The 14008-nt window shown below is 46.2% G+C and overlaps 1 long non-coding RNA gene across 2 annotated transcripts; it reads right to left on the reverse strand.

Annotated features, from left to right (window-relative positions):
* Positions 1 to 11671: 11671 nt before the first annotated feature.
* LOC129657724 (uncharacterized) lies at positions 11672 to 13990 on the reverse strand. 2 transcript variants are annotated; one of them, XR_008717032.1, is made up of 3 exons: positions 13561 to 13990; positions 12670 to 12832; positions 11672 to 11978 (listed from the first exon to the last, which is right to left on the reverse strand). It is a non-coding gene; the product is annotated as an uncharacterized LOC129657724 (long non-coding RNA). The 2 variants fall into 2 exon arrangements; XR_008717033.1 differs by having other exon boundaries at positions 12670 to 12835.
* Between the last annotated feature and the right edge of the window lie 18 nt (positions 13991 to 14008).

Raw genomic sequence — 14008 nt, forward strand, 5'->3', positions numbered from 1 at the left:
CCTCCCCATTTTATATTCTTACTGATACATTCTTTTTAATGAGTAAGACAGACAGATGTCCATGTTTAGGGCTTTGTTGAGAAAGTCAACTTAATGGCCAGGGTAGACGCAGATAAGTCACTGATGAAATTTACTAGGATTTGTCCAGTTTAGCAATTTATCCATAAATTGACATTTTATCTTTCATTCTCATTTCACCATCACACAGTCGCACTGGCCTCATTTTATAGATAAGGAAACTGAGGCCCAGAGAGTTGAATTAACTTGTAAAGGTGCCACACACTGTGTGTGTGTGTGTGAGGGGGGGGTGTGCCAGGGGGTGTGCCTGGACCCTCATTCATGTCCAACTCTTTGCAACCTCATGGACTGTAACCTTCCAGGCTCCTCTGTCCATGGAATTTTCCAGTCAAAATACTGAAGCAGATTGCCATTTCCTTCTCCAGGGGATTTTCCCAACCCAGAGATCAAACCCACATTTCTTTTGTCTCCTGCCTTGGCAGCTATGCTCAGGTACCAACTGAGCCACCAAGGAAGCCCTCACCCACAGGCTTGAATGCAAAAAATATTAGCTGACATTTACTGTTCTAAACAGTTGCATGCAGTGTCTCATTTAAAGTGCTCAAAAAAATTGTGAGGCAGGATAGAGTTACCACCTCCATTTGGCAGATGAAGAAATTGAGGCTTAGAAGATTTAAATACATTGGTAAGATTGAAACCCAGCTCCATCTCTCTACAAAGATGCACCTAAATGCAGAACTTTTCCAAGGTCTCAGTTGACTGTGAAAGCTTCAGATTAGGGAGAAGTAGAAGCAATGGGTGTGCCTAGAGCCAAAGCGGGAGTGGTCAGATTTACCCCCACGCTCCAAGAAGAAGCCTTCGCCTGCCAGCCAGCTCTGTGGATGAACTATTTCCAGAACTTGCTAGTCAGAAGTGCTGAGGCAGCCTGGATGGAGGCCCAAACCCTGAGACGAAGTTGCCCATGACAAAGCAACAGAGTGAGCTGCTGCCTGCTGGCCTCAATCGCTGAAAACGTGGGGACCCCCATGTCCACAAAGATGCTGTAGACAGAAAGAAATGCCTGGTCAGCAGAGAAGTCCCAGTGAGTCCAACCACCCGCTGCAGCCAACAATCGCAGTACGTGCCCATCTTCCCATATGGGGTGTGGACCACACGGATATGGGGGAGGTTGCTGGAACACACTGATTCCTTTACCAGCTATTAAGGGCAGCCTTAGCATCTCTCATCAGCCCTAAGCATTCTCCTCTGGGCTCCTCTACATGACAAAGCTCCCACTTACAAGTTAATCAAAATCCTGACCATGAATAAGAAAGGAAAAAAATACTCCATTAATTAAACTCTCAAAAGATGCCAATAGTAACAGTCTGCAGATACTTTCTTGCTGTACTAATCCTTCGGGGAGACCAGACGCCAGCAAGCAGTGTACGAGTCACAGGTGCTGTGATTAGGCTTGAGAGCATGTAGCTGTGACAAGCGGAACAGGGAAGATTTTTAATCTTCCTGAAGTCCCAAGCTTTGACGGTAATTAAATAATTAATGAGAAGCAAAGCTTTCCCTGCTTCCCCAAGAGAGATTAAACTTCCCAAGTATCTACCCCGTATAATAGTTTCTCTAAAAAGGCTGGAGAATATAAGAAAACCGGTATCTCAAGTCATTCAACAATTACTTATTGAGCAACTACTATGTGCCAAGTATTCTGAAAGGTGCTAGAGACGCAGTGGGAAGGTAGGTAACATCTCTGTCCTCATGGTGCTTACATTCTAGAATAAGGGGCTGTGGGGAATGTATTAACAGGTGGGTTGAGGGCACTGCAGAAAAGAGAGCAAGGAGATGAATGGAAAGTGAATGGAGGGAGATGAGGTTGGAAGAGGTGGGCAGGGACAAGTGATCGAGAATCTTCTAAGGACATAGTAAGATGTTTGGCTATTATTCTAAGTGATTAGGAAGACTTGGGGGTATTTCAGCAAGAGGTCATACAATCTGGGCTTTCTTGGTGGCTCAGACAGTAGAGAATCTGCCTGCAATGCGGGAGACCTGGGTTCAACCCCTGGGTCAGGAAGATCCCCTGGAGAAGAGAATGGCTACCCACTCCAGTATTCTTGCCTGGAGAATTCCATGGACAGAGGAGGAGTCTGGTGGGCTACATTTCATGGGGTCACAAAGAGTCGGACACGACTGAGAGAATTTTCACTTTTATACAATCTGATTTCAATTTCTCAGTTAACCCTGCCTGATAGGTGAAGAATGGTTATGGGGATGAGTGGCAGGGGTCAAGGGAACAAAAATATTCAGTAGGACCAGCAGTCCATGTTAGAGTATATTGCCTCTGATAGAGCCAATTTTTGATTGACTTGACTACACAACCTGTTGGTATTTTCAGAATAAATTTTCTCTGTGGTTTGACAGAGTTCCATCATTTCAGTTAAGACTTTCTAGGGTCTTAACAAGTATTTTTATAAGCTGATCTACACTTTTATCTTTCTAGTGGCTAAGGAGGTGAGGCTTTTGAGACGTGCTTACGACATGAGAATGCAGCCTTCGTGAATGGGATTAGTGCCTTAAAAGGAGGCAGGGTGGTTCAGAGAGATTTCTGCCCCCTCCTTCCACCACATGGTGAGAAGGACCCAACTTATACAGAATTAGGACCCGTATCAGCCATGCTGGCACCATGATCTTGGGTGATGATCCTAGTCTCCAGACATGTGAAAAATAAACATTGTTTACGAACTACCTGGTCTATGGCATTTTGCTAGAGCAGCCTGAATGCACCAAGAAGAAACTAAGTCTGTTTGTTTGACTTTTAGCCCACTCATGCTCTTATATTCATGAAAGAACAGAGGTATAAGAGGTGTTGGTATAAGCCAACAGAGGTGGCTTAATATAAGAAATACTGAAAATTTATTTGTCACCTTCCTAGATAAGAAGTTTTCACTTATTTGTTGTTTTAGTCTCTCTTCTTCCACAGAATAAGGACTTCTACACGTAGATTGATATCCCCGGGATAAAAGCCGAATCTTCTAAAACTAGGATCTCACAGGGCATAGAGATGGTGCTTGTTGCTGAAGGGAAGTAAATGCAGATTCACTTTTGGCTGGAAGGGAGCAGGCCAGAAATTCAGAGTTGTAGGTCCCTGGCCAGGGCAGATATGCTAGAACATGAACCATAAACCTCCATCACCTATCTTGGCAGATAGAAAATTGGGATTTGGGAGGAAAGTTGCATCAGGCACTCAGACCAAATAAATACTCTATTAATTGCTGAACTCCCATACACTCTGTATTCCATCTAGCAGACTGGAAAGGATGCTCAGCACAGGACCCCTGGAGTCACTTGGAGCACTTGATGACAATTCCATGCCACCATTCACTGTCTGTATTGCTGTTTCGTCTTCTTCACATTTGTTCTTCTGCCCAGCGACACTGGTTATGCCAACGGGGATTGACTTGAATACATTCTGTTGGTACCAAGATTGTAAGATGACAATAGAAGAGAGAATGGGAACACAGATTCTTTAGTGGGTTCAAATCCTGACTCAGCCACTTGCCAGTTATGTAGGTTTGGGCAAGACTGAATTTCTCTATGCCTCAGTTTCCCCATCTGTAAAATGGGGATAAAGTCTGGCTGGAGATTGGATGAGCTCAAGTATACAGCAAGCAGGCACTAAATGTTTGTTGTTGTTACTGTGGTTATTACACTGACAGAATCCAGTTAAATGGGATGTAATCCCAGGACTTCCCTGCTGGTCCAGTGACTGAGACGCCACACTCCCAGTGCAGGGGGCCCAAGTTCTATCCCTTACCAGGAAACTAGATCCCACATGCCACAACTAAGACTTGACACAAATAAATAAATTTTTAAAGAAGATATAATCTTTCATTCAGTTCAGCCAGTCATGTCTGACTCTGCCACCCCATGGATTGCAGTACACCAGGCTTCTCTGTCCATTACCAGCTCCTGGAGCTTGCTTAAACTCATGTCCATTGAGTCGGTGATGCCATCCAACCATTTTATCCCCTGTTGTCCCCTTCTCCTCCCGCCTTCAATCTTTTCCAGCATCAGAGTCTTTTCAAATGAGTCAGTTCTTCACATCACGTGGCCAAAGTATTGGAGTTTCAGCTTCCGCATCAGTCCTTCCAATAAATATTCAGGACTGATTTCCTTTAGGATTGACTGGTTGCGTCTCCTTGCTGTCCAAAGGACTCTCAAGAGTCTTCTCCAACACCACAGCTCAAAAGTCCATTCTTCGGCACTCAGTTTTCTTTATGGTCCAACTCTCACATCCATACATGACTACTAGAAAAACCAAAGCTTTGACTAGATGGATCTTTGTTGGCAAAGTAATGTCTCTGCTTTTTAATATGCTGTCTAGGTTGGTCATGGCTTTTCTTCCAAGGAACAAGTGTCTTTTAATTTCATGGCTGCAGTCACCATCTGCAGTGATTTTGGAGCCCAAGAAAATAGTCTCTCACTGTTCCCATTGTTTCTCCATCTATTTCCCATGAAGTGATGGGACCGGATGCCACGATCTTAGTTTTCTGAATGTTGAGTTTTAAGCCAACTTTTTCACTCTCCTCTTTCACTTTCATCAAGAGGCTCTTTAGTTCTTCTTTGCTTTCTGCCATAAGGGTGGTATCATCTGCATATCTGAGGTTACTGATATTTCTCCTGGCAATCTTGATTCCTGCTTATGCTTCATCCAGCTGGGCATTTCACATGATGTACTCTGCATATAAATAAAATAAACAAGCAGCCTTGACATACTCCTTTCCCAATTTGGAACCAGTCTGTTGTTCCATGTCCAGTTCTAACTGTTGCTTCTTGACCTGCATACAGATTTCTAAGAAGGCAGGTAAGGTGGTCTGATAGTCTCATCTATTTAAGAATGTTCCACAGTTTGTTGAGATCCACACAGTCAAAGGCTTAGGCATAGTTAATAAAGCAGTAGAAACTCCAATATTTTGGCCACCTGATGCAAAGAGCTGACTCATTTGAAAAGACCCTGATGTTGGGAAAGACTGAAGGCAGGAGGAGAAGGGGACGACAGAGGATGAGATGGTTAGATGGCATCACCGACTCAATGGACATGAGTTTGGGTAAACTCCAGAAGTTGGTGATGGACAGGGAGGCCTGGCTTGCTGTGGTTCATAGGGTCGCAAAGAGTTGGACACGACTGAGCGACTGAACTGAACTGAGATGTTTTTCTGGAATTCTCTTGCTTTTTCTATGATCCAACAGATGTTGGCAACTTGATCTCTGGTTCCTCTGCCTTTTTCATTGGAAACTTAAAATCTAGTATGTGAGATAAAAACACAAATGATGTGTATTATAATGTGTATTATAATACAGACAAAAGGAGATAAACATTCTAATCAGTATGTGGGTAAAGAACTAAGAGAGCTGTGGTGGATTAAAGTTAACTGCAGAACTGAGGTCTAGCCCCCATCGCATGCTCCAACCTCCTGCCCCTTGAATCTAGTCCATCCATGACCTTTGCTAAAATGATTCCAGGTGTGCCTTCCAAGTCTTAAACCATCAGAAGTCTGTGGCTCCCTCCTGACTTCCTTGGGATAATCCCTCTCAGGACAGAATCTCCATGCTGGGAAATGCCACCTATGGGTGCTGTCCTTGGCACTCACTGAGCATCAGCTGTCAGCCATGGGAGTGAGCCATCTTAGATGGTCCAGCCCAGCTAGGCCCCTGGCCGACTTCAGTTGTACCAGCGTCCAGACACCCCTGAGATGCAGAAAAAGGCTTAGTAAAGCCACAGCATTTCAAGAGATGGTAAAACATCATTTTAATATTTAAATGCTAAGTTTGGGGTAGCTAGTTATGCAGCCAAAAATAATTCAAATGGGAGTTTTGGAGAGACCAGTTCATTTAAAGTCAAGTGATCTAGAAGCTTTCCTAGAAGAAGAGGGGTCTGAGAATGTCCTGGGAGAGAAGGACTGTGACAAGAGGCTCTAGGGAGAAAGCCACCCAGACACAGGGAAGAGTGAGAGCAAAGGCACCAGGCAGACAAAGGCAGTGGCATTTAGCATCTGGCAAACAGATAAGGCTGCCAGAGGTAGGTGCTGGGAGAGACGGGAAAGAGAAACCCAGAAGGTCATTGGGGTCAAATAATGGGGAGGGGATCACTTTGCTGCCAGGAAGGAAAACTGATTTCTGCTCTTCTGAGTAAAAGGGCTTTGTAGGAAACAAGGGGGTCCCATGGGTAAGGAAGGCGTCCGTGCAAAGAATGAAAACCATAGAGCAACTGGACTTCCCCAAGAGATGGCAGCATTGGAAGGTTGCTGGGGATCCCGCGTGGCTAACCGCATCACACACACAGTAATATCCTGAGTCCTCCGCGTGGCCTCTGATGTCCCTGGGCACCATGCTTCTGCCTGGGCCGCCTCCATGTCCCCTCTGTTCACTCCGCTCCAGCCACACACACCTCCTTTCTGTTCTTGGAATAGCAAGCATACCGTCGCTCACCACTTTTGCACCCAGGACCCTCCACTTGGATGGTTCCTCCTCCAGATATTCACAGGGCTCCCCTCCCTTCCCTTCACTCAGATGTCTGCCACCTTCTCAGAGAGGCCTTTCTTAACACCTAAGTAACAATAGTTGCCCTCCCATCCCCCACTCCAACCCCAAACCCCAGCCCCTTGCTGGTTCAGTTTTTCTTTCCAGCACTTCTTATTTTGTCTATCTATCTATCAAATATCCCTTTATTTTCTTTTCATCTGGAGTAATCCCTTCCCCACCCCCAGTTTTTTATTATAACATGGATTTTTTTTTTCCCCCTTCAAAGTCCGTTTCTTTTCTCTATAGCTTCTGGAGAAATTAAAACAGCTTACTAAACCTCTTCTAATGGTGGGGGGAGGGTTTTTTTTAAATAGACTTTATTTTTCCAGAGCAGTTTTAGGTTCCCAGCAAAACTGGGCAGAGTACAGACAGTTCCCGTATGCCCTCTACTCTCATATGACACACAGCCTCCCCCACTATCACCATCCAGAGTGGAATGTGTGTTACAAACCGTAAACCTACACTGACACACAATTATCATCCAAAATCCATAGCTTACTGTTAGGATTCACTCTTGGCGTTGTGTACACTATGCATTTGGACAAATGTATAATTGCAGGAATCCATTATTACAGAAGCATAAAGGTATTTTCACTGCCCTTAAAATCCTCTGGGCTCTGCTTATTCATCTCTCCCTGTTTCCTAACCCTGGCAAACACTGATCTTTTTATCATCTCCATAGTTTTGCCTTTTCTAGAAAGTCACATAGTATGTAGACTTCAGAGTGGCTTCTTTCACTTAGTGATATGCATTTAAGGCTGCTCCAAGTCTTTTCCTTCATAGCTAATTCTTTTTAGTGCTGAATAGTATTCCATTGTCTGTACCACAGACAATTTATCCATTTACCTACTGAAGGACACAGTGGTTGTGTCAGGGGAAGCACACTGACTGAAACCGCCCACCCTGGCCAGGCACCATAGTAACCATTTGCATGAGTTGTTTTATGACAGGAGGTCCTGGTAAGGAATACAGAACTAATAAGCCACCACCAACCGGAAGAGTTTGGGAAAGGTCAAAAGGAGATACCACGTGTCTGTGCACTTCCCAGAATCCCTCTCTCTAGCATCCATCTTGGGTGAGCGATGCGTGCACCACCAGGAAAGACTCTGAATTAGAATGGTTGGCCAAAGACCACCCGGAAACTAATTCCATCACCATAAAACCTGACACTGCGAGCCACGCAGCAGAGCAGTTTTCCTGGGTTCACTTACCCTACTGCTCTCCACCTGGGCACCCTTTCCCAATAAAATCTCTTGCTTTGTCAGCACGTGTCTCCTCAGACAATTCTTTTCCAAGTGTTAGACAAGAGCCCAGTTTCAGGCCCTGGAAGGGGTCCCCTTTCCTGCAACAGTTGCTTCCACATTTCAGCAATTTTGAACAAAGCTGCTACAAACATCCACATGCAGGCTTTTAAGAGGACTGATGTTTTCAGCTCCTTTGGTATTGTATGGGAAGAGTATGTTTAGTTTTGTCAGAAATTGCCAAACTGTCCCCATTTATTTTTGTCTATTTATTATTTACCTCCCCAACTAGAATACAAGCACCACGAAGGCAAGGACTTGGTCTAACGCTTAAAAATGTTGCTGTTCAGTCGCTCAGTCATGTCTCTTTGCGACCCCATGTACTGCAGCACGCCAGGCTTCCCTGTCCTTTACCATCTCCCAGAACTTGCTCAAACTCATATCCATTGAGTCGCTGATGCCATCCAACCATCTCATCCTCTTAGAATAGTGTCTGGCATATAACATGTGCTCCATAAAACTGGTAGAAATCAATGAATGAATACATGAATCCCAAGCAGTCCTCTAGCTTAAGGTATCTTGTTACTTCTCAGCGGCAGGATTTGTGAATCTTGGTTTTCACTCTCCTCCATCATGCCCTGCTTCCTGTTACTCCCAGGCAATTCCTCCCCCATCTATTCAACCCAGCTTTTCTCTGACAGCTTCTACTAGCTCGTCACCCTGGCTTACTCAGAGCTCCCCTCGTGCTGCTACCACCTCCTCCTGTTCATCTGTCCAACTTCTACTCCCTCTGCTGAGCTCCAATGTTCCCTGACCTACCAGCTGAAATTGCAGGGGCAGAGAGTCTGACCGGGTAAGCCCATTCCCCATTTAGACAGAGATTTGGTCTGGGTTTTTCAACCCTGCTGATTCAATCAACCATGGCCATGGGCACAGAGCCAGGCAGCCACGACGAAGAGCACTATTCTCTCATGCAGCAGAAACACATGGAGGCAGAAGTGCTTTAATGGCCTGTTGACCAGAGCCTGGGGTCCTGGATGATAGGCTCTGATCCTTTAGAGAGACACTGAAGGCTTCTGAGAAGAGCAGAACTGATTGACCAGATTTATGGTTTCAGAAGATGATTTTGGCTGTCCCACAAATGAGACAGTTGGTGGCTGAAGAGGGTGACACATGCAAGACAAGTTGGACAGCCATAGCCAAGGTCAGCAGGCAAGGCCTCAAACCAAGCCAGTGCCATGAAAGTGATGGGCAAGGGAAGCAGGAGTGAGTGGATCTTGAACCCGAAGCTGGCCATCAGGCACATGAGGCTGGGTCTAGACACCCAGAAGTCATAAAGGCACTAGTTATAACTGTAAGGTGGATAGCGTGGCAAGAGAGAAGCCAAGGTGGATATTTGGGGGAAATCTCTTAGATATAAGGGCTTCCCTTGTGGCTCAGCTGGTATAGAATCCACCTGCAGTGCTGGAGACCTGGGCTTGATCCCTGGGTTGGGAAGATCCCCTGGAGAAGGGAAAGGCTACCCACTCCAGTATTCTGGACTGGAGAATTCTATGGACTGTATAGTCCATGGGCTCGCAAAGAGTTTGACATGACTGAGCGACTTTCAATTCAGTTCAATTCTTAGATATAAAGAACACATCAAAGCAGAAAAACTTGACAAGTGATCTAAATTGGAAATTTTTATACAGACAGGTAGGGACTGAGAGAGCCACAGAGCTCAAGAAAAACAGGGAAGCATTTCCCCGGCTTCCTCTCGTAGTCTCAAAAGAACAAGTCTAGAGGGTCCTGTGTTAGATCTCGCTCCTCTCCAAACCCCAGGCTTCTAGTCTGCCTGTTTTCCAGCAGAAGGTGATGCTACTTCTTGGGAATCCACAATAGTCTAAAATTACAGCAGCTGGGCTGCAGTGCCACAATTAGTAGAGCTGCTGTCCCAGGAAACCCTCGTCACATTTTGCTCAGATCAGAGAGCGGATTAACTTTGATGTCTGTCTGAACTCCGTGCGAGACACCACTGGTGGTCTGCTTCCTTCAAGCATTCAATCTTCACATGCAAGGCAAGAAGGAGGAAGTGCCGCATAGGAGCCCAAACCTACTTTTATTTTCGCTCGGTGATTGAGATGAAAATATGCACCCTAGGACTTCTGACATATTTGATTTGCATCCCGTCTCCCTTCATCCCTTGAGCTCTCTCTCCCTTTGTGTGAATACCTTCCCAGGCCCGAACCTCCTTTAGCATTCACAAACATTAGCACAGCTATGAAGCTCCAAGCCCTTCATCTCTGCTGTGTGTTGGAGGTAATTGTGGGCATTTCTTTATCTATTAGGGCTCCTAGTGGCATGCAACTGAAACTGACTCTGACTAACTGAAATCCAAAGGGAGTTTACCGGAAGCGTATGGGGTGACCTGTAGAATACAACAAACAATTGAGAATCAGGCTGCAAGATGGGACGAGGCAAGTGCACACCCAGGACCCCAGGCAAGTGGGAGATACGCCATAACCCTACCAGAACGTTAGCAATGGGAGAAATCCACCCAACAGTGCTGTCTGTCCCTACGTCATCATCCTCGTGACTCTGATTTCTAGGAGAAAAAGAACAACTGGGCCTGGTTGGAGCAACCCATACTCAAACATGAGCTCGCTAACTTTGCAAGTCAGTTTAGAGGGGTGGTAAGGGTTGGTCTCTGCAGCTAGACAGCATGGATTTGTATCCAGGTTCTGCCACTTACTAGCCATGTGACCTTGAGCTAGTCCTTTCTCCATTGCTCCAGATTCAGCCCCTGCAATGGGGATACCTATCTACAGGTGTTGGTGAGTACTGATGGCGTAAACCTGTCACAGTGACTGGCACAGGGGAAGTGTTCTACAGCCTTGGTGTCAGTACTGCTAGGAAGGCACAGGGCCCCTGGATTTACAGTCCAATCAAGAATGCCAAGATGACAGGTCATCCTCAGAAAAGAACCAGGAGGTATCATTAGGAGAGGCTGAGTGTCCAAAAAGTAATTACTATCCACAGCCAATACCTCTGCCAGACTGTAGCCACCACGAGGACAACAGATTCTCCTCTCAATTCACTGTTGCATCCACCAGCACCTGGCTCTGTGAACCTCGATCAGATATGCAAATACTGATCTGACTGCTTCCTTTTTGTGCTTCTGATCAACCAGCACAGGGCTTTGCCTGGAGTAGGCTCAAAATAAGTATTTGCTGATTGAATCTATAGATCAATGGGATTCTCAGAAAGGGGAAGAACTTTGGGATCAGAGTTGTATCTGGTAGGAGTCAATGGCAGGCAAGGGACAATATAATGATGCTAATATATCATTTATCTTGTCATTTGTACATGTCAATCTGTACGTGACATTTGTATAGATTATAGGTTGGCTGTTCACCAGGCTGATACCTCCGGTTCAACAAGAGGGGGCAGCAGAACCACCAGTTACTTGCCACACTGCCTTGGGGAGGGGGGTGGCTCATCTGTCTCATGTTAGTCCTGTTCCTGCCTTGGAGGTGCCACTGGTACCTCACAAGGACATCCTGGCACCCTCTGCACTGGCTTTGACACACTCTGTGGATAGGACTCCATCAGCTATCTGCCAAGTCTGCTCACAAAGACAGTAGGATGTCATGGAAGAGCCTATCCGATTAGGAATCCTGAGAGTTCAGCCCTGGCCCTGGCTCAGTCAATGGTGTGAGGTCTCTGGTTCTCAGTATTCTGATCTAAATAATAGGGTAATCCTTGATTTGGAGCTTGTGGAGGTGTTGAGCAAATGAAATCACACCTATGGTGAGTTCATCTGGAACTCCTTCTGTTTTAAAAGACAGAAGCCAACTCAAACTGGCTTCAGTGAAGAGGGGACTTTATTGGCTCATGTTACTGAGAAATCTGTTTGGGGGCACAATTGGCTTCGGGTGCTCAAATGTAGTGTCAGCATCTGATTTCTCCCCAACTCTCAGCTCCTCTGCTGTACTGTCCTCATTCTCAGTCTCCAAACGGTGGTCCCCAGCAGTTCCAGGGTCTCACGCCTTCAAGTTCAAATCCAGCCTCCCAGAAGCTGGGATAAACTATGGTTGGCTCTATGTGCGTCATTTGGCTTGGAGGATGCAGTCACACTGGACAATCAGACCTGAGTCCAGTGCCAATCAATCCCTGTGATGAGCAAGAGAGCTTGGTCAGGCTTGGTTGTATGGTTAACATTCAGAGCTGGGAAAGAGTAAGGGTTGGAGTTAGGGGGAGAAGGTCTAGTTTACCTCATAGATTGAGAATGGGAGAAGAGTGGACTGCCAAAAGATATTTGGGATATTATTAACAGAAAGAGAAGTGGATGCTGGGAGGCTAAAATGTACGCTTTAACTGGGATTTTCTTTTTTTGGTTCATTGGGTCTTCTTTGCTGCCTGCAGACTTTCTCTAGTTGCAGCAAACAGTTGCAGCAAACGGGGGGCTACTCTTCACTGTGGTGCACTGGCTTGTCATTGTGCTGGTTTCTCTTGTTGCAGAACACGAACTCTACAGCACGGGTTTCAGTTGTCGTGGTGCACAGGCATAGTTGCTCCGCAGCATGTGGGATCTCCCAGGACCAGGGATCAAACCTGTGTCCCATGCACTGGCAGGCAGATTCTTAACCACTGGACCACCAAGGAAGTCCTATACCTGGGATTTTTATATCACATGATATAAAGCATGCATTGCAGCTTTCCTCTTTGCCATGAAGTTTTCTGTCTTCATCCAAAAAAGCTCCTGCAAGCGCCCGAGGACCAGCTGTCTGACCAGCTGTCTCACCCTACAGTCATCTGTCTTCCTCCTCTGAACTCCTGTAGCCTACAGGACCTTATCACTCACCAGCAACAGGCTGAGTTGGGTCATCAGTTATCTTGTTATGTATATGTTCTTTCTCTTCATCCATTTGGCAGGATCCTGGAGAACAAGGGTCACATCTTATTCATCTTTGTGCCTCCCAAAGCACTTTGCCTGATGCTCGGGGCATAGAAGACTGTCCATAAACCTGCTGACAGATCAAACACCTGATTTACACGCTTCTGGAAGTATGGAAGTAAATAGTAGCTTGATTCAACTGCAAAAGTACCAAAACAGAGGAAACCTGTGCCCTCTACACCATTTTTGAAGGATCGTAAATTATTTCCTGAACTAATAATGATGCTGGGGTCAATATTTGCTGGGATTTTCTTTGCTCCGCAGCCCCCAGTAGCTGGTATCTTTCTTTTTTCAAATAAAGGATTAAGTGAAGGCCCAAGGAATCTTAATCTCAGCTGCCAGTACCCCTGGGTGGGTCCTGTGCCAGCAGAGCAGACATAGAAGCCTGGAGGATGGCAATCATAGGAAGAGGAAGCAGATGTCTGTCCTCAGTGGCTCCCACCTCAGGCAACAAGGCAGAGCCCCAGGGTCCCTTCAGTGGGACTGGCTGCTGGCTCCCTGCCCTGTGCCGATCTCTATTCAATTTCTATCTTCATCCATAACCCTGACATCCAGCAAGGGGAAGGAGAGAGGAGGACATGGAAAATCAGTCGGAAAAGATTTGCTTGTAGCTTGGATGTTGAAATAACATTCCTCCCGGGTTAATCTTGCTTCTGAAGCTCCTGTGGCTCCGATTTCAGAATCCCTTGCAGGCCTTCTTGGCCAGGCATTTTGCACTTTTGTCTCTAATCCCCTCAAATCGCCCTTTAGGCCAAGTGACTTGTCCAAATCCGCTCAGCCAAGCCAAGATTCCCTCACCTGTAAAAGATATGGAGAAGGAAACGGCAATCCACTCCAGTATTCTTGTCTGGAGAATCCCATGGACAGAGGAACCTGACAGGTTACAGTCCATAGGGTCGCACAGAGTCAGACACGACTTAAGTGACTTAGTAAAAGATATGAGGATTAAATCAACGAGCTATAGAGATCCTCCACCTCCTAGTGTAGTCAGGAAAAGCAAATCAGTTGCGGGGAAAGAACCAAGAAACGTGGTTAGTAAAGGAGGGAGTGGTAGACGAGGTCAGAAGAGCGGTGGGTGGGGCAGCCGAGAGAAAAACTAGGCTGGGCGGGTAGCGGCTGGGGGAGGGACTGGGAACCGAGAGCAATGAGCAATTAAACCTCCCCTCTTAACGGCGGCTGGCGTCTGCTGGGCGCTAAGCAATGCCGGGACAACCGGGGAGGCGGTGCGCCGGGCCTGAGGCCCCGC

The sequence above is a fragment of the Bubalus kerabau genome, chromosome 7, assembly GCF_029407905.1.
Source record: "Bubalus kerabau isolate K-KA32 ecotype Philippines breed swamp buffalo chromosome 7, PCC_UOA_SB_1v2, whole genome shotgun sequence".
NCBI classification, from domain to species: Eukaryota; Metazoa; Chordata; class Mammalia; order Artiodactyla; family Bovidae; genus Bubalus; species Bubalus kerabau.